The sequence below is a fragment of the Cupressus sempervirens genome, chromosome 5 (assembly GCF_028749045.1).
Source record: "Cupressus sempervirens isolate cs-2001-9-10 chromosome 5, ASM2874904v1, whole genome shotgun sequence".
Lineage (NCBI taxonomy): Eukaryota > Viridiplantae > Streptophyta > Pinopsida > Cupressales > Cupressaceae > Cupressus > Cupressus sempervirens.
In genome coordinates, this window is record NC_143122.1 from 389488411 (window position 1) to 389512587 (window position 24177).

Sequence of the window (24177 nt, forward strand, 5' to 3'; positions counted from 1 at the left end):
AAATCAATTCAATCAATACATTTTTTGATCAATTGGATACTACATCTAAAGGTTCTTGATATCTGATTGAAAAGATCATTTGAGTAGAAAGATTGTGTGTTTTAATCATTGTTTTGTTACTGATGTCAAACCTGCTACATGTTGGTAAGACAATTACTTATATGTTTCAAGTACTATCACTTAGTTGATTGATGAGGAGGATTTGATCAACAAGATGTAAGAAAAGTACCTAAAGAAAAGGTTGAGTTATGATTATGTATTGAAGTGCAAGAATCAATTAAGGCAGTGATAACATAATGTATTGATGATCTACTTAAGGTTACAAAATGACTGGCTACACTTAGAAAGTTCAAAAGAATAAAGTTAAACAAAGTTCATTTGCTAAGCTTGACCAAGTGGATAGTAGGTGCCGAGCAAAGTTAGTTCAAGCTAAGCAAAAAGTCAGTTAGAGCTGAGTGAAAGAAAATTCTAGTGGATGTCAAGCAAGTTAGTAGATGCCGAGTAATTTTTAGTTGATGCTAAGCTCTAGTAAAATCCAGTTGATGCCGAGTGATTTTTCATTAGATGTCAAGTAGCATAGTATGTGTCAAGCATTAGAAGATTGATAATCTCGAGATGCTACATTATGACAAAGATCAAAGATTTGCCAAATAAAAGCCAACAAGTTTATTTTCTTGGAACTTGTGAACCAAGAGGAAGATAAGATTGATGAGTTGGTAGCACAGAATCTTATGTAAACTATTTTGGAGGCAAATTCAAATGGATTCTAAGAGAATTTTCTAGAAAAGACAAGATATGGGGTAAATACATTGTATCCTACCTAATCCATCAAAAACCCTAATTTTGGTGATGGATAATGAGTGAGAAAAGTGTTCTAATTTCCTATATGTAGGAATGTCTGGTCATGAAGCAAAGAGTTGGAGGGTTTTGATGCGAAAATTTGACAAGGAGAAGGAAAGGGGTTTTGCTTCATCAAGTGACACAAGTAAAGAAGTCTGCAATGGCATACTAAGCAAAAAGGCTTAAAGAGGATGAATGTTTGAAGGGTGAACAAGCTATTAGAGCTAAAAAGATTAGAAGCCAAGTAGAATTGAGGACTAAATAGTGATCTGTAATCTGCAAGTAAGGTTGTAAGTTGTATCAAGTCAAAGCTCTACTATTACTTTATAACAATTGTATCAGCCTAGGGTAAATCCTTTGGAGTAAGGTTGACTTAATAGTCATTGGAAAATCCTTTAATAGGGTGTCATTCCAAGTGAATGGCCTAAAGTCCTCTAACAAGGCTCACTTTTGACAGGGTGATTGAAATCCCTTAACTAGGTCACATTTAACAATGTGTGTTGTAACCTTTAATAGGGTTGGCCTTTAATAGGGCGTCACTATAGAAGAGTGAAAAAGAAGTAGCATGTTACTGGCAGTTTTTTCCAAATTGGATTTCCACATTAAATCATTGTGTCAAATGTGTTGTTGGATATGTTGTGTTTTATGCTTTACATTTCTACAAGTTTATTTGACTGTAACATATCAATTTTAGATAATACACAATGAATACATGCATGGTTAAGATTGTTTTATGGGTTCACTGAATTGTGGAAAGTTTTATTTGTACATCTAGACCTTGAATAACTGATTCACCCCCCCCTCCCGCCCCCCCTAGTTATTCTAAAGGAATTCCAACAAAGGTATGGCTACATATTTCTCTATAGATCATCCTAATCTCAAGTACACTCATTTATTAGAATCTTTATGCAAGATGATGACTAAATTGATTCATGTTGGATTTCTTAAACTTTTCCCTATTCATCCTATTAATACTAGAGAACCAATGCCAAGTCATTTGATTAAAATGATTGAATTTAATGCTATATATTAATGATAATGTTAATAGTATGAATAAATTTATTGCACCTCCTAATCAGAAGTTACAAATCTACATTAATCGTTTGCCTTCACATTCAACAAGTATCATCAATCAACTTTCTTCTTCTGACGATAATATTAGTTATGATGATAAGATAGAATAATCTAATCATGTGGTTCATCATGTTGACTCTCAACCTCAACCCCCAATTTCACCTTCATCTAAACCTAAACAATCAATTTCTATCACATTTAGTCAATCAGGTATGTTTAAGGCACCTAATGGTCCTCTTTACATTACTACTATGGTTTCTCATATTCCTTCCCATAGTGTTTTGACTAATCTTGATTCTAATGTGATTGTGATCATGAAAATAACACCTTTATTACAAATGGTTATGTAAAGATGCCCATAACACTTTTGGTATGTGAATTCAAACTTGTAATGGTTGTTTTTATTCCCATTAAGGTTCTATCCCTTTTCTTGTCTTTTTTTTCTAATAGAGTTGTCTATACAACCTTGGCTGACATTCCTACTTCTCATCAATTTCAAGTTATGCTTGGTGCTACATGGCTTTCTTCCATACAAGTTGTAGCTTTTTCATTTTCATAAGTGCATTAAATTTTCCCATAGTGGAGAAATTGTCACCATTAACCATTCCCTTTATTAATCTTTATGTGCTCAAGATTGTGATGTGATTGACTTTTTGCACAAATAATCCTAGTTAAGATAGATGAACCAGTCTAAAATTGTGATCATGATTCTTAGTTTAGCACCCTATCTTGTGATAGGTCCACTCATTTAATTGGTGGTCACTCTTGCTGTCGTTTTGAGGTATATCTTCATTACTTGGTGGTCACTCTTTGGTCTTAATCACTTCTCTATCATCACCGACCTTGTTTTATCCTATTTAGTATTTGTGCAAAAATTGTACCCATAGCTAAGTTCGATGTCTTGGATCCATTTTTAGGTGAAATTGAAATCCAAGTTCATATTGTGGGTCAAATTTGTGTTTTAAATTTATTCTTCTTCTTCGTAGTTTAAATACCTCTTGAGGCCTAATCTTTGAATCTTGATGGGGCATCACCATTATTTCATTTCTTCATCAATTATACTCTCTTCCACTCTTCTTGTTTATTCCCTTTCACTTTATTTCATTTTTTTCTTTCTTTCACATAATTCTCAAGTTATATCTTCTTGGTCAAACTTAGTCAAAATGGGCCACATCTTATTACTTGGTGGTCACTCTTTCATCTTAATCTCTTATATGTCATCATGGACATTATTTTATCTTGATTTTATCTACATCCAAGTCATTTATGCATCTCTTCCATCTCATTTTGAGGGGGCGGGAATATTCTATCACTACTAGGCAAGAACACTCCTAACTAGCTAGAATGCAATTAAAGATTAAGTTTTTCTAGCAACAAGTTCAGGTAGTAGTTTATAGAAGGTTCACCATGAAATAGGATATTCAAAGAAAAAATCCTAGTTTACTTCATTAACTAGGAGTATTTGTAACACTTCATGCTTGTTAGTTTAGCTTGCACCTGACATTCTCTTAGCTTAGTTTTGCATTTTGTATTGCATTGCATGTTGATTCTTGGACACTAGCATTTTTTCTCTTGTCTTTTAATCTTTGATTTCATGGTGCACCTTGCAAGGGGTTGTATTTCTAAGCTCATTTGAGAGCCACAACATTTTCATTTTCACCTCTTGCACATCATGGATAGGGAGCTCTAAGTCTCCATCTAGGAACTATCAAATGATACTTCTTGCTAAACTTGTATCACCTAACCTTTTGCAAACTATTGCCTCAACTTGATACTGGAAAAACTTGATCTTTAATTGTGATCTATTTGATTAGGATTTTTCACCTAGAAATGATAGAATACTCCTGCCTCCTTGGGATGGAAGTAAAAATGAGATGGAGGGGATGTAGAAATGAGTTGGATTTAGATCAAATAAGGATGAATTAAACTAGGATTTTTTCTATGCTCAAAAGATCTCAAAATAAAATAAGATAAATGATTTGAAAATGACCCCTTGGGCCCCGTTTATACCTTTTGACCCTATTTTGACCTAATGTTTGAACTCCTCAAATTTGCGTAAAATTTGCATGCCTAGATAATTTTGATGTCCTTGATCCATTTTCAAGATTGAAATTGAAATATGAGTTCATTTTGATGGTCAAAATTGTGTTTTAAATTTCTTATTTCTTTTATGCAATTGGCTTACCTCTTGAGGTCTAATCTTTGAATCTTGTTGGGGCATCATCATTCCTTCATTTCTTTGTCATTTATACTCTCTTCCACTCTTCTTGTTTAGTCCTTTTAACTTCATTTCATCTTTCTTCTTGATTTGACCTAATTCTCATGTTATATCTTCTTGGTCAAACTTAGTCAAAATGAGGCATATCTTTATTACTTGGTGGTCATTGTTTGGTCTTAGTTGCTTATTTGTCATCACTAACCAAATTCATCCCAATTTTCTCTAGATCCATCTCATCTCTACATCTCCTCCATCTCATTTCAATTTTGATCCCTAGAGGTCAAGAATATTTTATAATTTCTAGGTGGGAACACTCCTAATCAACTAAAACACAATAAAAGATCAAGTTTTTCCAACAACAAGTTTAGGTGATAGTTTATAGAAGGTGTACCATGAAATGGAAGATTAAAAGATAAAATCCTAGTTTACTTCATTAACTAGGAAGATTTGTAACACTTCATACTCGTTAGTTTATCCTGCTCTTGAAATTCTCTTAACTTAGTTTTACCTTTTGTATTACATTGCACTTTGGTTCTTGGACACTAACATTGTTTCTCTTGTCTTTGAATCTGTCATTTCAAGGTGCACCTTGCAAGGGGTTGTATTTCTAAGCTCATTTGAGAGCCACAATACTTTCATTTGCACCTCTTGCACATCATGGATAGGGATCTCTAAGTTATCATCTAGGAACTATTTCATGATACTTCTTGTTGAACTTGTGTTGCCCAACCTTCTGCAAACTATGGCCTAAACTTGTTGCAAAACTTGATCTTTAATTGCATTCTAGCTAATTAGGAGTATTCCCAACTGGCAATGATAGAATATTCCTACCCCCTTGAGATCAAGATCAAAATGAGATGGAGGAGATGTAGAAATGAGCTAGATCTAGATCAAATTGGGATGAAGTAAACTAGGATTTTTTCTATGCTCAAAATCTCTCAAAATAAAATAAGACAAATAATTTGAAAATAACCCCTTGGGCCCCACTTTTATACCATTTGATCTTATTTGTGAACTCCTTGGATTTGCTCAAAATTTACACCCCTAACTAATTTTGATGTCCCAAATCCATTTTCAAGATTGAAATTGAAATTTGAGTTCATTTTGATGCTCAAAATTGCATTTTAAATATATTCTTTCTTCTGTGCAGTTGGCTTACCTCTTGGGGCCTAATATTCAAATCTTGTTAGGGCATGTCATCATTCCTTTATCTCTTAATCATTTATGCTCTCTTTCACACCTCTTGTTTAGTCCCTTTCACTTCATTTCACCTATCTACTTGCTTTGACCTAGTTTTCATGTTATATCTTCTTGGTAAAACTTAGTCAAAATGGGGCATATCTTCATTACTTGGTGGTCACTCTTTGGTCTTAATTTCTTATCTATCACATGGACTAAAATTATTTTGATTTGATCTAGATCCATCTCATTTCTACATCTCCTCTATCTCATTTTGATTTTGATCCTAAGGGGGCAAGAATATTCTATCATTTCTAGGTTGAATACTCCTAATTAGTTACAATGCAATTAAAGATCAATTTTTGCCAGCAACAAGTTTAGGTGATAATTTACAGAAGGTGCACCAAGAAACATGAGATTCAAAGACAAAATCCCAGTTTACTTCATTAGCTAGGAGGATTTTTAGTACTTCATGCTTGTTAGTTTAGCTTGCAACTGACATTCTCTTAGCTTAACTTTGTATTTTGCATTACATTGTACATTGGTTCTTGGACACTAGCATTATTGCTTGTCTTTTAATCTCTAGTTCTATGGTGCACCTTGCAAGGGGTTGTATATCTAAGCTCATTTGAGAGCCACGCCACTTTCATTTGCACCTCTTTCATGTCATGGATAGGGAGCTCTAAGTCACCATCTAGGAACTATTGCATGATATTTCTTTCTGAACTTGTGTATCCTAACCTTTTGCAAACTATAATATGAACTTGTTGCTAGAAAAAAATTGATCTTTAATTATACTCTAATTGATAAGGTGTTTTCCTACCTAGCAATAATAGAATATTCTTTCCCCCTTGAGATCAAAATCAAAATGAGATGAAGGATATGTAGAAGTGAACTGGATTTAGTTTTTGTGATACTAGTTTCATCTTGATTTGGTCTGAAATGAGGATACAATGCACTCCTAACCTAGAATACAAAGTGGCAAATAGTGTTGGCTCAAGTAAACAAAAAGGGGGTAAATTTTGTATAAAAAAAATCTTTCCAAGTGGTGAAAACTTGGAAATAAGCACTACTTGAGACCCTTGCACCTATGTCTATTAGTCTTTATTAACACTCATGAACCTATTCATCTCATTTTGCTTTGTCTTTCCTATCTTGGAGATTACTCTCATTTAGGTGTAAGGGGCATGAACTACATGGATTATTAGGGTCTCCTTGTGCATTGGTATTTCTTTGGTATCTATCTCCAATAGCATTTTTCAACACTTCCCTTGAGATCAAGTATTTTTCAACACTTATTAGATACTTTTACTATGGTCTAGGATATTGCAATATTTCTCACTAGTATTCTCAAGTCCTCAAGAATACAATCATGTGACTTCCACAAACACACTTAAACACTAAAATTGGCTAAGAGTTGTTGGCTTTATTTCTCTTTGTGCATTTTCTATCATGATTTACTTGTTGAGTGTTACTTCTCTAATAGTCTCTTAAGGATGTCATGGACTAGAGGACTGGGGGCATGGGGCATGTTTTCTCTTTCTTTCCATCTATGGGTATACCTAATTGATCTTAAATTTTGTGAGCATTCATGTTTTTCCTACTTGATATTTAGGATTTACAATGTATCATCGTTGTGTTGGAAATATAAGAGGAGTAACAGAGAGGGGAGGGGTGAATCAATTACTACAAAAATAAATCCCATATCCCTTAGATGTCAGTACAAAATGATCTCTAAAAACTAATATTTGATATTGCTCGGTAAACACACTAAAAATGTTGTAACTTGGTAAATACCAAGAATGCTTGGCAAACACTTAACATAAAAATCTTAAGATGTTATATGTGATTACTTATTACTTTAACTTAGTTGCAAACATATAAAAGAAATAGTATGAACACATTTGACACCAAGATTTAACGTGGAAACTCAATTTGGGAAAAACCACCAAATGCAAGTAGCTACTATTTTTCACTCTTCTAAAGTGAGCCCTATTAGGAGCAAACCCTATTAAAGATTACAAAACACACTATTAGGTGTGACCCTATTACAAGATTTAATCACCTTGTTAGAAGTGGCCTTGTTAGAGGTCTTTGGACAATTCAATAGAAATGTCACCTTGTTAGAGGATTTATAAATAGTTGTTAAGCCAACTCTGTTAAGACATTTAGATCACTGTTAAAATGGTTAGAGAGTAACAATGACATGACCTAATTCTTGATGCAACTAAATTTTTTATTATAGATCTCAATTCTGGCTTGTATACTTGATCCTTCTTGATCAAGTATATCTTTTAAGCTTCTCAAGGATATTCTTCTTATCCTTCTTGATTCACTTCCTCTTAGCATCATCAAATCTTCAATTATCTTCCATGCATTCACACACTTCTAATCCTTAACTTGACCTTATATTTATATATTTCATATTGTTAAGTTAGCTAGAATATAACTTAGAATAATTAATATTCATCTTCTCAGTCGACTAGAACCAACAAATAAATCAATTAAACTCAACATGCCAAAACAAGAAAATCCTTTGTTAGCTGACCTTGCATGGTAGACATCAACTTAGAAATAATTTTCCTATGTTAACCAAGTGAACTTGATCAACACTACATATTAACAAAGTTCCTTTGGTAACCAAGTGAACTCGGTTGACACTAGTTCCATCCAACATTTCCTTCATTAACCAAGTGAGCTTGGTTAACACTCATCTTTTGCAAACTTTCCTTTGGCACCCAAGTGAACTTGGTAGATATTGCCTCTTGAACTAGGCAAAGTCTACAATGCTTGATAGTCATAGAAAATTGTCTTCAATGCCCAAGTGAGCTCGGTATACACTGACTGGTAATGATATGACATTTTGTGTAATATCAAAGACAATACACAATTGATCAATTGTTTCAAAAAACTCCCTCTTTGCCATTGATGGCAACACAACATGTCATAATACAATGAAATTTTTGGAGCAAGAATAAAGTAAGGAACATATCCTTACTTTCATTCTAATTCTCATCCATGAGAACTCCCTCTATCAGTATGAACTATTTCTGTCTTCAGTTTCTCTCTCTGCCAGAAAACTTTTTCCTGCTAGAATTCTGCCAAGTTCATTCTCCCTCTTTGACAACTCTTTCAATTTCTGTGAGATATTGACAGAAAACTTCTCCCTCTTTGACATCTCATGCAAAAGATAATAATCAAGTATTGATTCATTTGCAATATGCCCTTGTCAATATTGCACCAACTAATTAATCTTCAATAATGCTCTGGTTGATGCATCACTAAACTTCATTTAGTGTGCTTCAGATAGGGGAATGACCCCTAGCTTACCTGTTAGTTATAGAAATTCAACCTTAGGTAATGGTTTGGTGACTATGTCTGCAATTTGTTTTTTGTATTCATATATTCGAACCTTAATTCTTTATCTTGAACCAATTCTCTCAAGAAATGATAGTTTATAGGAATGTGCTTTATTTTGGTACACATCACTAGATTCTTTGATAAATTGATTATACTTGTGTTGTCACAGTATATAACTATTGGATCCTTGATCTCTACCTTCATACTTGTCAACAATTGTTTGAACCAAACAATATTAGAACAATTTACTGTTGCTGCCACATATATTACCTCTATTGTGGACTAAGAGATACAATTATATTTCTTGCTTGTACAATACACCAGTCTTTTACCAAGAAGGAATGCTCCACCACTGGTGCTTTTTCTATCATTAGTACTTCCTACCCAATTAGCATGTGTGAATACTTTTAAATCCAAATTGTCTCCTATTTTGTATCATAAACCATATTCTTTAGTACCTTTAGACATCTCATGATTCTTTTGACTACCATCATGTGATTTTCTTTGGGATTTGCTCAGAATCTTGCCACCATACCAACTACTAATGCAATATTAGGCCTTGTGTGTACTACATACTACAATTTTCCAATCATTGATCTGTATGTGGTCCGATCTATCTCTTTGGAATCAAAATTTTTGGAAATTTTATGTCTGGTAAACATAAGGGTTTCAACTGGTCTTGAATCTTCCATTCCAAATTTCTTTAGTATCTCCTTGATATATTTAGATTGAGTAATGTAGATACCATCTCTCTTCTATTGAATCTATAATCCAACAAAGTATTTTATCTCTCCAAGCATAGACATCTCAAATTCTTTACTCATTTCATTTGAAAATGCCTTGCACAAGTCATCATTTGCTATGAATAAAGTATCATCAACAAATATTTCTACCAACACAATCTTTTTGTTTGGTCCTTCTTTGATATACAGACTATTGTTATTATTAGTTCTTTGAAAACCAATATGTATCAAGTAGTTATGAAGTCTTTCATACCAAGCTTTGGGAGCTTTCTTGATACCATATAATGCCTTATGTAATTTGCAAACCATGTCCTTTTTGCTAGGATCTAAAAAACCTTCAAGTTTCTCAATGTAGACTTCCTCATCAAGAATTCCATTCAAGAATAGAAATTTTACATTCATTTGATAAACTTTAAATCCTCTATGAGCTACATATGCTAGTAAAGTTCTAACACCTTCTAATCTTGCAACTGGAGAAAAAGTTTCACCATAATCAATACCTTCTTCTTGAGAATAGCCTTTACATACCAACCTTGCTTTGTTTCTTGAAACTTTTCCATCTTCATTCAGCTTGTTTCTGAATACCCACTTCATGCCAATTACATTTTTATCCTTGGCTTCAGGAAGAAGAGTCCAATTTTTGTTCTTCTCTATCTATTCTATTTCTTCATTCATTGATTCAATCCAACTTTCATTATCCAAAGCATCTTTAACATTTCTAGGTTCAAATTTAGCAAGTAAACATGTACCTTTCAATTTGCTTCTTGTCATTGTTTCATCTTATTTGTCTCTAATGATCTAATCAGGTGTATGATGCCTTATAACATATCTTGCTAACACAAGTTCTTTGGATTTGGAATGAGTTTCACTAATTTTATTATAAACTTTAGTATCAACCTTGGGTTCCACTGTTTGTGACTTAGGTTCATCAGACTCAGTTTGCTCTTGTAGTAGCTCAGTAGCCTCTGACTGCGACTTGGGTCCTTCAAACTATGACTCAGGTTGCATTGTTTACAACTCGATAGCTGTTGGAGATTTTGGAGGCTCGAGAGGTGAAGCCTCATTTCTTTCAAATAGATTTGGTAGGGTATTAGGTTCATTGTAAACAAGTCTTATGTAATCCTCAAGCTCTTTGTTGCTTTCTTCCTCACTTTTTTCTACAAACTCATCAATTCTCGCATGTGCAATTTTTATGATTTTATGAGTAGACAAATTCAAACATTTGTATGCTTTAATTTTGTAGGAATATCCTAAAAATATGCCTTCATCACCTTTGACATTGAATTTTCCTTTCCTAGATTCCTTCAAGATATAACATTTGCTACCAAATACTTTAAAGTAACTTGCATTAGGTTTATAGCCATACCATAGTTCATGAGGAGTTTGATTTGAGTCTTTCTTTACCTATACTATGTTCAAAGTATGAACTACAATGCTGATAGCTTCCTTTATGTATTTGATTGCAACATTCTTTTCTATCATCAATGTTCTTGTACAATCCATGATGGATCTGTTCCTTCTTTTGGTTATACCATTCTGCTGAGGTGTACAAGGAGTTGATACTTGTCTTTTAATTCCTTTTTCAATGTAGAATTCATTGAATTCATTAGAAATGACTTCACCACCTTTGTCTAATCTCAAACATTTAGACTTCTTTCTAGTTTCTTTTTCTACTCTTGCCAAATACCACTTGAATTTTTGAAAAGTTTCTGATTTTTCTTTTAGATGCATTACAGTGATTATTCTAGAATAGTCATCAACAAAAAGAATGAAAAAATTTTCTCCATTGTAACTCTCTATTCCAATAGGTCCACATAAGTTTGTATGCACAAGCTCTAAGAATTCTTCAAAATGATAGTTTTTTCTTTTGAAACTAGTCTTTCCCATCTTACCAATTTGACAAATTTTGCATAGACCCATATTTGGTTTCCTCGAGCTAGGAAGACCTCTTACTCTTTTGTGCTTGCTTATCTTAACCAAATTATAAAAGTTTACATGACACAATATTTTTTGCCATAACCAACTTTCTTCTACTTGAGCAATAAAACATGAACTTTCATTAAGATCTAGATAGAATAGGTTACCTTTTGTTTGCTTGCCAGATCCAACCAAATTTCCTTTTCCATCCAATAGTATGGTCTTCCCATTCATAAATTCTACCTTGAATCCAATGTTATTCAACCATGCCACACTCAGTAGATTATGTTTTAGTCCTTCAACCCAATAAGCATTATCACATATAATTTCATTGGTTAATGAAATACATCCTTTTCCTTTTATGCAACAAGCTTCATTATTTCCAAATCTCACACTACCACCATCATAATATTCAATGTGTTCAACTTTTGTTTTGTCATATGATGTGATTAGCCACTATCAATATGTATCATTTTTACTAACATGAAATATAAGTGTCATCTCATCTCTTTCATCATCAAATTCATCTTTTACAACAATAAATACCATTTCATCTATACTATTATCTAAATCTTTAGCCATAAAACAAGATGTCTTACCTTTTTCTTTATAGTTCTTGAATTCCTTCTTGCCTTTGTACTTTTCTTTTCATCCTTGTTTTCTCTATTTGGACATCTTCTAGCAATGTGGCCAACTTCTTCACAAGAAAAACATATTAGAGGAATCTTACCTTTGTACTTTCCTCTGCCTTTGGAATATTTTCTTGCAAGCAGGGCTTCAACAACTTCAAGATTACTATCAAAACTTTCTTTTGTTTCTCCTTCTCTTCCTAATTGATTTGCCTTTGATTTCTTACTCCCTTTCTTGAGAGAGAGTTTGGCTTCAAATGCAGATTCAATACCTTTGGAGCTAGGAACATAGTTATCATAGTTAATTAACTCAAAAACTATCAATCTTCCAACTAGAGCATCCAAAGTTATATTTCTATTTGGATCTCATCTCATCTCTTGAATAGAAGACACTCTAATTGCATAAATAGGAATAAGAGTTCTAAGTACCTTGCTTACAACTATTTTTTCATCAATGTCTCCTCCAAATGCTTTGATTGCGCTCACACTTCCTTTGATTCTTTCCACATATTTTGCAATGTTTTCATCTTCTCTCATTTTCATTTGATCAAATTGTCCTCTAAGACTTTCTACTTTATCTCTTCTTACATTGTCATCTCCTCCATAGATGTCTTTTAGTTTGATCCACATTGCATGAGCTATACTGCAGTCTTTTACTTCATCAAATTCAGCATAACTAAGAGCAGATGCAATATCAATCATCATGATATGATTTTTCTTTTTAGCAATAAATTCATCTGATAATGTTCTAGTAGGAGTCTTTTATTTAGTATCAAGATACTTACAACTTGAATCACTGATAGTTTCTAGATGTAATCTCATAAGTCCTTGCCATGTTGAAAATTTGTTTGAGTTCAACCTGGGAATCTCTCTTCTGTAAGACATTGTGATCTTTAGCTTGGGTCCTTGAAACCTTTCCTACAAGACCAAATGCTCTGATACCAATTGTTGGAAATATAGAGGAGTAACTAAGAGGGGAGAGGTGAATTTGTTACTACAAAAATAAATCCTAGATCCCTTAGATGTTAGTACAAAATGATCTCTAAAAACTAAACTCTATTGTTGCTCGGTAAACACAATAAAAATGTTGTAACATGGTAAATACTAAGAATGCTCAGAAAACACTTAACATAAAAATCTTAAGATGTTATTTGTGATTACTTATTACTTTAACTTAGTTGCAAACATATAAAAGAAATAGCATGAACATATTTGACACCAAGATTTAACATGAAAACTTAATTTGGGAAAAACCGCCAATTGCAACTAGTTATTATTTTTCACTCTTCTGAAGTGAGCCCTATTAGGAACCAACCTTGTTAAAGGTTACAAAACACACTATTAGGTGTGACCCTATTAACGAATTTAATCACCTTGTTAGGAGTGGCCTTGTTAGAGGTCTTTGGAATAGAAATGTTACCTTGTTAGATGATTTACAAATAGTTGTTAAGCCAACTTTGTTAAGAGATTTAGATCACTACTACAATGGTTAGAGAGTAACAATGACATGACCTGATTCTTGATGCAACTAAATTGTTGATTACATATCTCAATTTTGGCTTGTATACTTGATCATTCCTGATCGAATATATCTTTTCAGTTTCTCAAGGATATTCTAATTATCCTTCTTGATTCACTTCTTATTAACATCATCAAATCTTAAATTATCTTCCCTGCATCCATACACTTATAATCCTCAATTTTACCTTATATTTATATCTTTCATATTGCCAAGTCAACTAGAATATAACTTAGAATAATTAATATTTATCTTCTCAGTCGGCTAGAACCAACTGATAAATCAATTGAACTCGATATGCCAAAACAAGAAAAAAAATTTGTTAGCTAACCCTACTCGGTAGACACTAACTCAAAAATGTTTTTCTTGTGTTAACCAAATGAACTCAATCAACATTGCATATTCACAAAGTTCCTTTCATAACTGAGTGAGATTAGTTAACACTGGTTCCATCTAACATTTCCTTCATTAATTGAGTGACCTCGATTAACACTCATCTTAAGTAGACTTTCTTTTGGCACCCAAGTGAACTTGGTAGATACCTCGTTCTAAACTAGGAAAACTCTAGAATGCTCAGTAGTCATAGAAAACTATCTTCTATGCTCGAGTGAGCTCGGTATACACTGACTAGTAAATATATGACATTTTGTGTAACATCAAAGACAATACACAATTAATAAAAAAATTCAACACCTTTCCCTTTTTCCACAAGACAACACTTGGGGGTTATCCTGAAAATTATGCTTTGATACAAGTGTAATATTGCTATATTAAACTTAGGGAATCTAATTGCACTAGTCATATGGACCTATATGTCTTTGATTGATATGTTGGGTTCCCACATCCCAATATGATATAAATCATATTCATATCCTCATAGTTATACTAGTTACAATTGTATGATCTTATGATGTCCCTACTAAGGCTCAATGATAAAAACTAGGGCCTACTTTTGCAACCCTTTCAATTGCACCTTTTTATACTATCTTGAATTCTAGGGTTCCTTCTAGTTTAGCTTTTTTGTTTTGTGTGATGAGAGAGCTCTCTCTTTATCTTTTACTGATGCATCAGCTAACTGTGTTCACCTCCTTTTGCTTCCTTTCGATCATGTCTTCTACTCTTTGTCGATCTTATCAACTTAAGGCTTCTTTAATTCCTACCATCACGAGGGGTTAATCTCATCACCATATCTAATATATCCAAGTGCTACAGTTTCAAATCATGAGTTTGTAACATAACATGAGAGCTAAATATATGATAGAGATGTATCCATACATCCATGAGCATACATATCAGCATCATATGGAAACATAGACACACATGTTGAAACATATACAAACATCCATCAAATGAGAAAGAAAGAAACAAATACACAATGCTATCCATTATCTCATATATCATGATAAATTAGTATAGGTACAATGTAAGATCAAAATCTAGATAAATGTCTCTCAAAATAGTACTTCAAAAATATCACAAAGACATCTAGCCTATGCTACACCTAGACCCTAGGACTGACTCCCTCCCTTCTGTGTGGGATATGGTTGTGGTGGTGGTGCTTGAGCCCTATCAGGTGGCTATACCACTCCCTCTAATCTCTCTTCCCTCTTAGATTAATCTAGAAAACCCTATCCTAAAGCCACAATAGCTATATATGATGCATAGTAATAGATCACTTTGGCCCCATGATTTTTTTGCCTCTCATCTAGTTGTATCCCTCTCTCTCCTCAACTCCTTGTTGTGAGCACACTGATCTATAACCTCCTGGTCCTACATGGAAATGATCATTCTTCTTGCTATAGCTTTGCCTCTAGTGCTTTGATCCGTTGATCCCTAGGATCATCTTCCCTAGTTGGTACAGCTGCTTCCTGTCACTATTTCCTCTCCCTCTCCACTCCAGGCTATTTGGTAAACCTCTCCTCTATTTTCTTTTCCTCCTCCTCCTCCTCTTTCCCTACTCCCTGATCTCATATATCTACTGGACAGGCCCCTTAGAGCTACTAGCTCTCTCTCCCCCTCTCCCACCCCTCCCTTCATCTATGCCTCCCCCATCTCCTATGCTCTCACCCATCTCCTCCATCATCTCCTCCCTAACCATTGTCACCTAGAAAGGCATCAAGAATGGTGAACTATGGGAATGACACCTCCTCATCTCCTAGGCATAATTAGGAGAAACCCTGGCATTTATCCCTCCTAGGAGATAATCTTAGGCCTATCACTGTAAACCTTGTGTCTCCTACAGATACACCATACAATCCAATATGGGTAGCCAACCCATGTCCTCCTTCTCTCGAACTTGTGCATAACTTGTGGTCTCTGTAGGAACATGTTGCCTCTCAAATTTTCTCCATACATGACTAATACTAAACAACTCCATTATCCTTGCATGCCTCCCTATTAGAGATCAACTCTGAAACATATACCCGAGCTCATCCTAAACCTCATGTCATCCCTTGTAACCCACATAAGGTCTCCACTCAAATGTTGATAACTCATGAAATATTTGTCGATAGTAGGTCACATATCCATAGTGTGGATGGGATATGAATCTTGAGTATCTATAGATATATGGGTATCTCCTCTCTCATGGTTGTACTTGTGGCTAGATCACTATGATATGGTCCCATGATCGCACTTGTACTAGGATGGTTATGCCTACCCATGTCCTCCCCTCTCAGTATGTGATCTCATGTACCTCATGGTACATGTCTGCTACTATGTTGAGACCCCATGCTATCTATCTTGATCTCCCAATGAGATCCATCACCAACCTTCCAAAACCACATGAGAAGTGCTTCGAGCTTCTATTTGTGATCAAATTCTATGCAATGAGGGAGCATGGTATGTACTGCATTGGACACTGATCTCTGTAATCTGTGATCAACCTCTCCCACACAATATGCATGTCTAGGATAGTAACATCATGGAACAACTCATGTAATCTAGCTCTTCCCTCTACTAGATTTTGGTCATAGTAAACCTATGACACACAATTTCATATCAACACTCACATCAAAAGAGACTAAGTAAAATATAACCAATAGATGTGCTCATCACACTCATCAAATCTCTGTGACATGACACTAGAAGGATGCAATACACATCCTCATTTAATCATGGCCTCTCTAGTGTGAAAGTGAAAGATATTATGCTCATTGTTCCATCTCTCTATTGGCTTCATTAAAAGGCCATGGTTTTCCCAGATATGGGACATCCATAGCAACCATTAACATCCCATGGTCTCTAGTGTCCCCCTCTCTGTGCCATCTATCCAAGGCACCAACCTCAACCCAACCACCATAGGTGCCCTAATATTAAGGTTTTGGAACACCTCCTACATAGGAAAAACATAAAAATTTGTTAGTATTTGTCACATGAGAATTTGAACAAAACTAAGCACACCATAACTCAGCTACTAGAGGAATAAACTATGATGCAAAACTGATGAAAAATGAAGAAATCACATAAAACTCATAAATTGGTTAACCTTGTATCCTACAATAATTTCCATAATAGACATGCAATACTTTATGCACATGTGATACTGCACACAGTATCGTTTGATAATGGGTATGGCTCATATGATATAGTTTATAACATTCAGGTGATACAATATGATGACCAAAACTATTGTACGAAAGTTCTTATAACTATTGTGTGATCCTTTATAAATTACTAAATGAAATTATGCAAGATTCTACTACAACTCCTAGAAAACACAAAAAAAATGTTGAAAACAACTCAAAAAATGCTTGAGATGTCAAAGACTTACTGGTGGTTTTTACTGTGGAGGCTAGTTGTACAACTGGTTGCACTCAAATTGATGTCTATGGGTTAGAACTCCTCCCTGGGCCATAGTTTTCTCTCTCTGTGCTCAAAATATCGCAAAATATATTAATACAAATGATTTGGAAATGACTTTGTGGGCCCTTTTATACCTTTTGACCTTATTTTGACCTACTTTTTGAACTCTTCAAATTTGCTCTAATATTATACCCCTAGCTAATTTCAATGTCCTAGATCCATATTTGATATTGTAATCAAAATCTGAGTTCATCTTGAGGATCAAAATTGCATTGTAAATTTCTTCTTTCTTCTACACAGTTGGCTTACCTCTTGAGGCCTAATCATTGAATCTTGTTGGTGCATTTTCTACTCTCTTCCACTCTTCTTGTTCATTCCCTTTCACTTCATTGCACCTTTCTACTTGTTTTGACCTAATTCTCATATTATATATTATTGGTCAAAATTAGTCAAAATGGGGCATATCTTTGTTACTTGGTGGTCACTCTTTGGTCTTAATCACTTATCTGTCATCATGGACCTTGTTTTATCCTGATTTGGTCTACATCCAATTCATTTATGCATCTCCTCCATCTCATTTCAATTTTGATCCTAAGAGGGTAGGAATATTCTATCATTTCTACAAATTACTTTTCTATAGCTATCTTTTCCTTAGGAGCATATGCTTGACCTTTCCATTTTCTCTTGATCTATCTACTTGGTTTGACATATTAGTGCTTATCTCGAGTATTGATGTTGTATATCTCTCTCCTAATGTTCAATACTGCCACTGACAAGATTACATTCAAGATTTTCTATTTCTCTCTACATTTTGTTCTTCGAAGTCAAAATTCTCTGATGTTTTCTTGGCTTCTTCATTTTTGACATTATGTGTTCCAAGATCGATAATACATTAGTCAAAGAAGGGAAAATATAATCACCCAAAAATGGTCATCTAGACTATCAACCACCTTTTTAGCATTTTTGGTTGATTTATTAATTACTTATTCTTGATCAAATTATCAAAAATCCATTTATTCAATTATAACCTATGGTTTGACCAATTTATCTCAAGTTCTTATTTAATTAAGGGAACTTGATCCCTTTTAATTAAGTAAAAGCCTCACTTCCCACTTATCCTAAAGTTTGCACACATAAAGCATCTTCCCCATTTAAAAAATAAAAGAAAAGGATTTGGTCTCATGTAAGTGACACAAAAGTCAACTCTTGATTGCGATTAGTTGAAATTCTTGTGCACATGGATCATTCAACATTCATCCTCCACCCTTGATTAGATCTCTCTTTTCCTTTGATCTCCATATTTCGTCCATCTTTAAAAGGTAGAGCTCTCTCCTCATCTCACAATCACATGCTTTTGTACTAATTTTATGCTACAAGATTGTAGGTACTCTTTGGAGCTTTGAAGATATTATTACATCATTGAATCCATACTTGTAATTTTTAGTAGCATTATGTCAAACTTGCATTAGCTTAATTCTTTTTTGCTTTAGACTAGCTCATCTAGCTAAACTGGGAGGATTTGTAATACTTCATGCTTGTTAGTTTAGCTTGCGCTTGAAATTCTCTTAGCTTAGTTTTTCATTTTTCATTAAATTACATGTTGGTTCTTGGACATTAGCATTATTTCTCTTGTCTTTGAATCTCTCATTTCATTGTGCACCCTATACGGGGTTGTATATCTAAGCTCATTTGAGAGCCACAAGACTTTCATTTGCAACTCTTGCATGTCATGGATAAGGACCTTAAAGTTGTCATTCAAGGTTCCTAAGCTATTGGATCCCTTGGATAGAAGGTCTTAAAGAAATATACATTTTTTTGTATACAATATTAACCTTATAGAAATCTAACCCTCTAAGTAAACCTAGGCCTTGCTGCTTTTCTGGATGAATGATTTATAGGTTTTTTTCCATTCGCCATTTTGTTTGGTAATTCATAGTTGGATATTTAGAAACAAGCCCAAATCCATGATTTTTGGAACTAAAATACATATTATGCATATTTCAAGGTAATTCTTTATAAATTATTCTATTTCATATCTTTATCCTAGATCTATATCTTGCTTGGGTTGATTGTGTACACTTAGCATCTAGATCTACATTATTTAAGCAATTGGTTCAAATTTTCATATGCATTATCCTATAAGGGCCAAAGAGATTATTATTGTATTGAGTTCTTCTTTATAACTCAAATTTGGAATTGGCACCCTTTCTCCTTTGGGTTCTATCTAATTTAAATTGAGTTATAAAGAAGAATCATATTTACAGATTTCCCTCTTTCCTTCACATTCATTTTTGAATGGGTTAGTGGACTAAAAAAGTAGAGATATAAAATCTTATTAAAGCGTCTCTCTTTCTTCCCTTAACATTTTGATGAACTAGACATGTCTCCCCTTCTATTTTCGAGTTATATTTATTTATTTTAGGTGTTTACCTTCTTTTGGTGAACCCAACTTTTTTCCTCTTATCATTTTGGAGTTAGATTTAATCTTCTTTGGTCATAGAATTAGATTTATTTATCTTATGTATGGTTATATCTCTCTTTTTTTCTCTTTATTTTATTTATATGGTTAGATCTCATTAGATTCTTATGTTATGAGCTCCCCTTTTATGAGCTTAATTACACTATGTCCAACCTATAACATACTTGTTAGGCGAAGCTATAATCTCATGGGCTCTTTTGATCATGATTCCTCTTTTCTTCCTAGGAATCATGATGATACTAAATATTTTCTCATTATATAAATCCTAAAATGGAACATAACTCATTTCACTCATCCTAAGATGAAGATTAAGCTTTAAGAATTCCTCCTTTGCAAGTTGATAAGCTTTCCCATGAATTTGATAAATTGGAAACTTGGCTTGTACATGACTAGCACAATCTCGTTAGTGTTACCACTATTGAGGCTCATAAAAAATATGTTAGATGATAATAACATTTCTATCTTGTGTGGTATATCTCACCTTATTAATATGCATGCTAAGTATTTGACAGAATGTGCTCAAGAATTAGGATATCCTCCTCCTTCCACAACCATTGAACCTTTTATTCTAATTTCCATGACTCTTTCTAGAATACCTGTAGATGCTCCACCTCTTATGGTTACTTCTATACAAGTGTCCACTCCTTTAAGTGTTGGTTTTCCTAGCCTTTCACTTCTAGTGAGTGTTCCTCCTACTTCCATACCTTCTTTATTACCTTTATATAATGTAATTCCTTTTACTTATTTAAACCTTTACCCATTCCTTATAATCCTCCACCGACATCCTCACATAGTCCTTCCCCTTCTTAGAACTTTCCTAATAGATGAAACATACCTATGCATATTATCACATCTTTTGATCCTACTATTAGTAGCTTGGTTTGAACCATCACTACATTACAACAAGAAGTGGCTCAATTCACTCAATCTAAGTATAACATTCCTACATGTGACATTGCTAATCCCCTTTCCTTAGATATACTTCATGTTGTTATACCACAACATGTTGGTGTACCTCATATTGAGACTTATATTGGTAAGCAAGATCCCATGATTCAACTTTCCAAACTATATGCAATTATTTTTCTCACAACTATAGGCTTATGGCTAAGTTATTTCTGCGTACTTTTAGGGATAGAGCCTTACAATGGTATTCTTCTCTACCATTTTATTCTATTGATTCCTTTTAAACTCTTGATAATGCTTCCAATAATTTTAGAACGATATTGGTCCACAAATTTCTTTAACTAATTTGATGGATTGTAAGAAAATTGTTAAAGAGAAATTTATTGATTTTATCAATAGATTTAAACATTTATATGCTCAAATTTATTATCATGTGACTGATCATGATATTCAACAAATCTTTATTTATAATTTATAGAAAGAGATCAGAGATAAGATCCTTCTTACTGAATGTACCTCCTTTTCACATTTTTCTGCAGTTCTTCACCATTACCAGTTAGAAGTGAAACAACTTGAGATCTCTACTCTAATGGCTCCTATTTCTAGTGATAAGAGTGATACCACCAAAAATTCAAATAAGTTGTTTAAACCTAACAATTTCATCAAAATCAAGTCAACAAATATAGTTGATGATCAACTAGCTACTACATCTAAAGATACAACTACTATTTCTTTTATATATCATCCTAATTGTAAATACACTCAATAATCAAAAGCTCTATCTGAGGTGGTGACTAAATTGATTTATGATAGAATTCTTAAACTTCTTCCTATTCATCTTATTGATACTAGTAAATTGATGCCTGAGTCTTCCAATTCAAATACTTTCTATCAATACGATTATCAACCTGGTCATGATACTCAAAGGTTTTTAAGAATATGATTCAGGACCTTATTGACTCTAATTCAATAAATTTAATAACCTTTAAAAAAAATTGATGTTATTATGATCAATCTTATCAATCAACTTTGATCATGTGGCGTTTGTAATTTCTATTAAATGTCACATGTTTTTAATCCATGTCATATTTCCTTGACATGTTATCAACCCTAATCACTTGATCAATTTGATCATGGCTTTGATCTACCCACCATCATCCTAGTTGATCTACATAATCATTATATTTTATCAAAAGGCTAATCCTATATTTATTTCATCAAATTGACCAATCGTTTACTAATTTGTCCTACAGGATTAGATAACCCATAATCTATTCCTGTGTCATTTCAATTATCTTCATCCCACCTTACTAATTATCCTTTTTAACTAATGTCCTCAATTAATTAATATTTATTAATTAATTGATCCATCTTTTCAAACTCGGGGAATTCCTAATTTCCTAAGTCTTATTTTCCAATTTCTAATTCCTAATTTACTAATTTCTAGTTGTGTGGAATTATGAATTTTTAATTCAAATGTTCCACCTAGTCTTGACACATGGCCATAATGTGTCATAGATCCTCGTTTTACACTTGGCTAATATGTGTCATATTTGACATATATTATTCCTTATGCCTAACTATAATAAGCCGCATTTGTCATAAATTCTTGTCTACAAGTGGCTTTGCTATGTCATAAACTTGTCATATATTATCTTCCTCTTTTAGCCATGTTGACTTGTATATGTCATATAATCCTACATTTGGCATATTGTGCCATATTTTTCATAGATATTTCAAGGAGTGTTGTACCAAGTTGCACACTTGAATTGACAAATTTCCATCTCCTCATTCATGTCTAACCTCTTGCATTTTGGCTATAAATTGAGCCATCTTTCACTCATTTTTGTTGTTTAACAACCATACTCTCTCAAGTTATGCACAAACTACTCTTTTAGTATTCTCAATAGCATTCATTATATCACATTTTCATTTTCTTTCAATTGTGTGCACTATAGACAATTGGAGCTACATAAACAATGGAGAAGAAAGGACAAGAGAACCACCATTGAAAAGGGGATTTTACTTGTTTTAATCTCTTTACTATCATTGGTTTTTATGATATATTGGAATTAGTTTAGCATAATTATTTGAGTATGTGGTTTCTCATAGTATGCTATGTTTTTACCCATTTTCTAGTCCTACAATTGGTGAACCTGACGTGAAACATGCTTACTAACTTGGGTCTTCTTTTTCTTGTAGATGCAAGGAGGGAGCTCATTTGAAGGAATCTAGCACTTTTTTATGTTGGAAATATAAGAGAAGTAACTGAGAAGGGAGGGGTGAATCAGTTACTACTAAAATAAATCCTAGATCTCTTAGATGTAAATACAAAATAAAGTCTGTGAAAACTCAACTCTACTGAAGCTCGATAAACACACAAAAAAATGTTATTACTCGATAGACACTAAAATAGCTGAAAAAATGCTTAAAATCTTAAGATATTATCTATGATTAATATTACTTTAACTTAGTTGCATACACATAAAATAAATAGCATGAACACACTTGACACCAAGATTTAATGTGGAAACCCTATTTGGGAAAAACCACCAATTGCAACTAGTTACTGATTTTCACTCTTCTAAAGTGAGAACTATTAGGAGCCAACCTTGTTGAAGGATACAAAACACACTTTTATGTGTGATCATATTAGGGGATTTAATCACCTTGTTAGGAGTGGCCTTGTTAGAGGTCTTTAGACAATTCAATACAAATGCCACCTTGTTAGAGGATTTGCAAATAGTTGTTAAGACAACTCTGTTATGGATTTAGATCACTACTACAATGGTTAAAGAGTAACAATGAGATGACCTAATTTATGATGCAACTAAATTCTTGATTATAGATCTCAATTCTAGCTTGTAAATTTGATCCTTCTTGATCGAATGTATCTTTGCATCTCAAAAAGGATATTCTGCTTATCTTTCTAATTTGCTTCCTCTTGGCATCATCAAATCTTTAATTATATTCCACTATGTTTCTCTTTCTAATCCTCAACTTGACCTAAAAATTCATATCTTTCATACTGTCAAGTCAGCTAGAATATAACTTAGAATAATTAATATTCATCTCCTCAGTCAGCTAGAACTAACAAACAATTCAATTGAACTCAGTATACCAAAATAAGAAAATCCTTCGTTAGTCGACACTACTAGGTGGACACTAACTCGAAAACAATTTTCCTATGTTAACCAAGTGAACTCGGTTAATGTGTAACGCCCCGCTCGGGAACCCAAGAGAAATAAACCTAACATGTTACAATGTTTACTGAACTTTTTTTTTTTTTGAAGTTTAAACAACATCAAGATAACATTAATGCGGAAGCAATATGAACATACACAACAAATACACATTTGCAATTACAGATATAGTTTCAATTCCTCAAGAGTTCCTTTACGTTGAGTCACATTTAATGTTTTTAAATTAATTAGTTTAAGATCTAAGTACAATGTCTCAAGATCATAAAGGAATAACAGATACATAATCGCATAAGAAAATGCATAAGT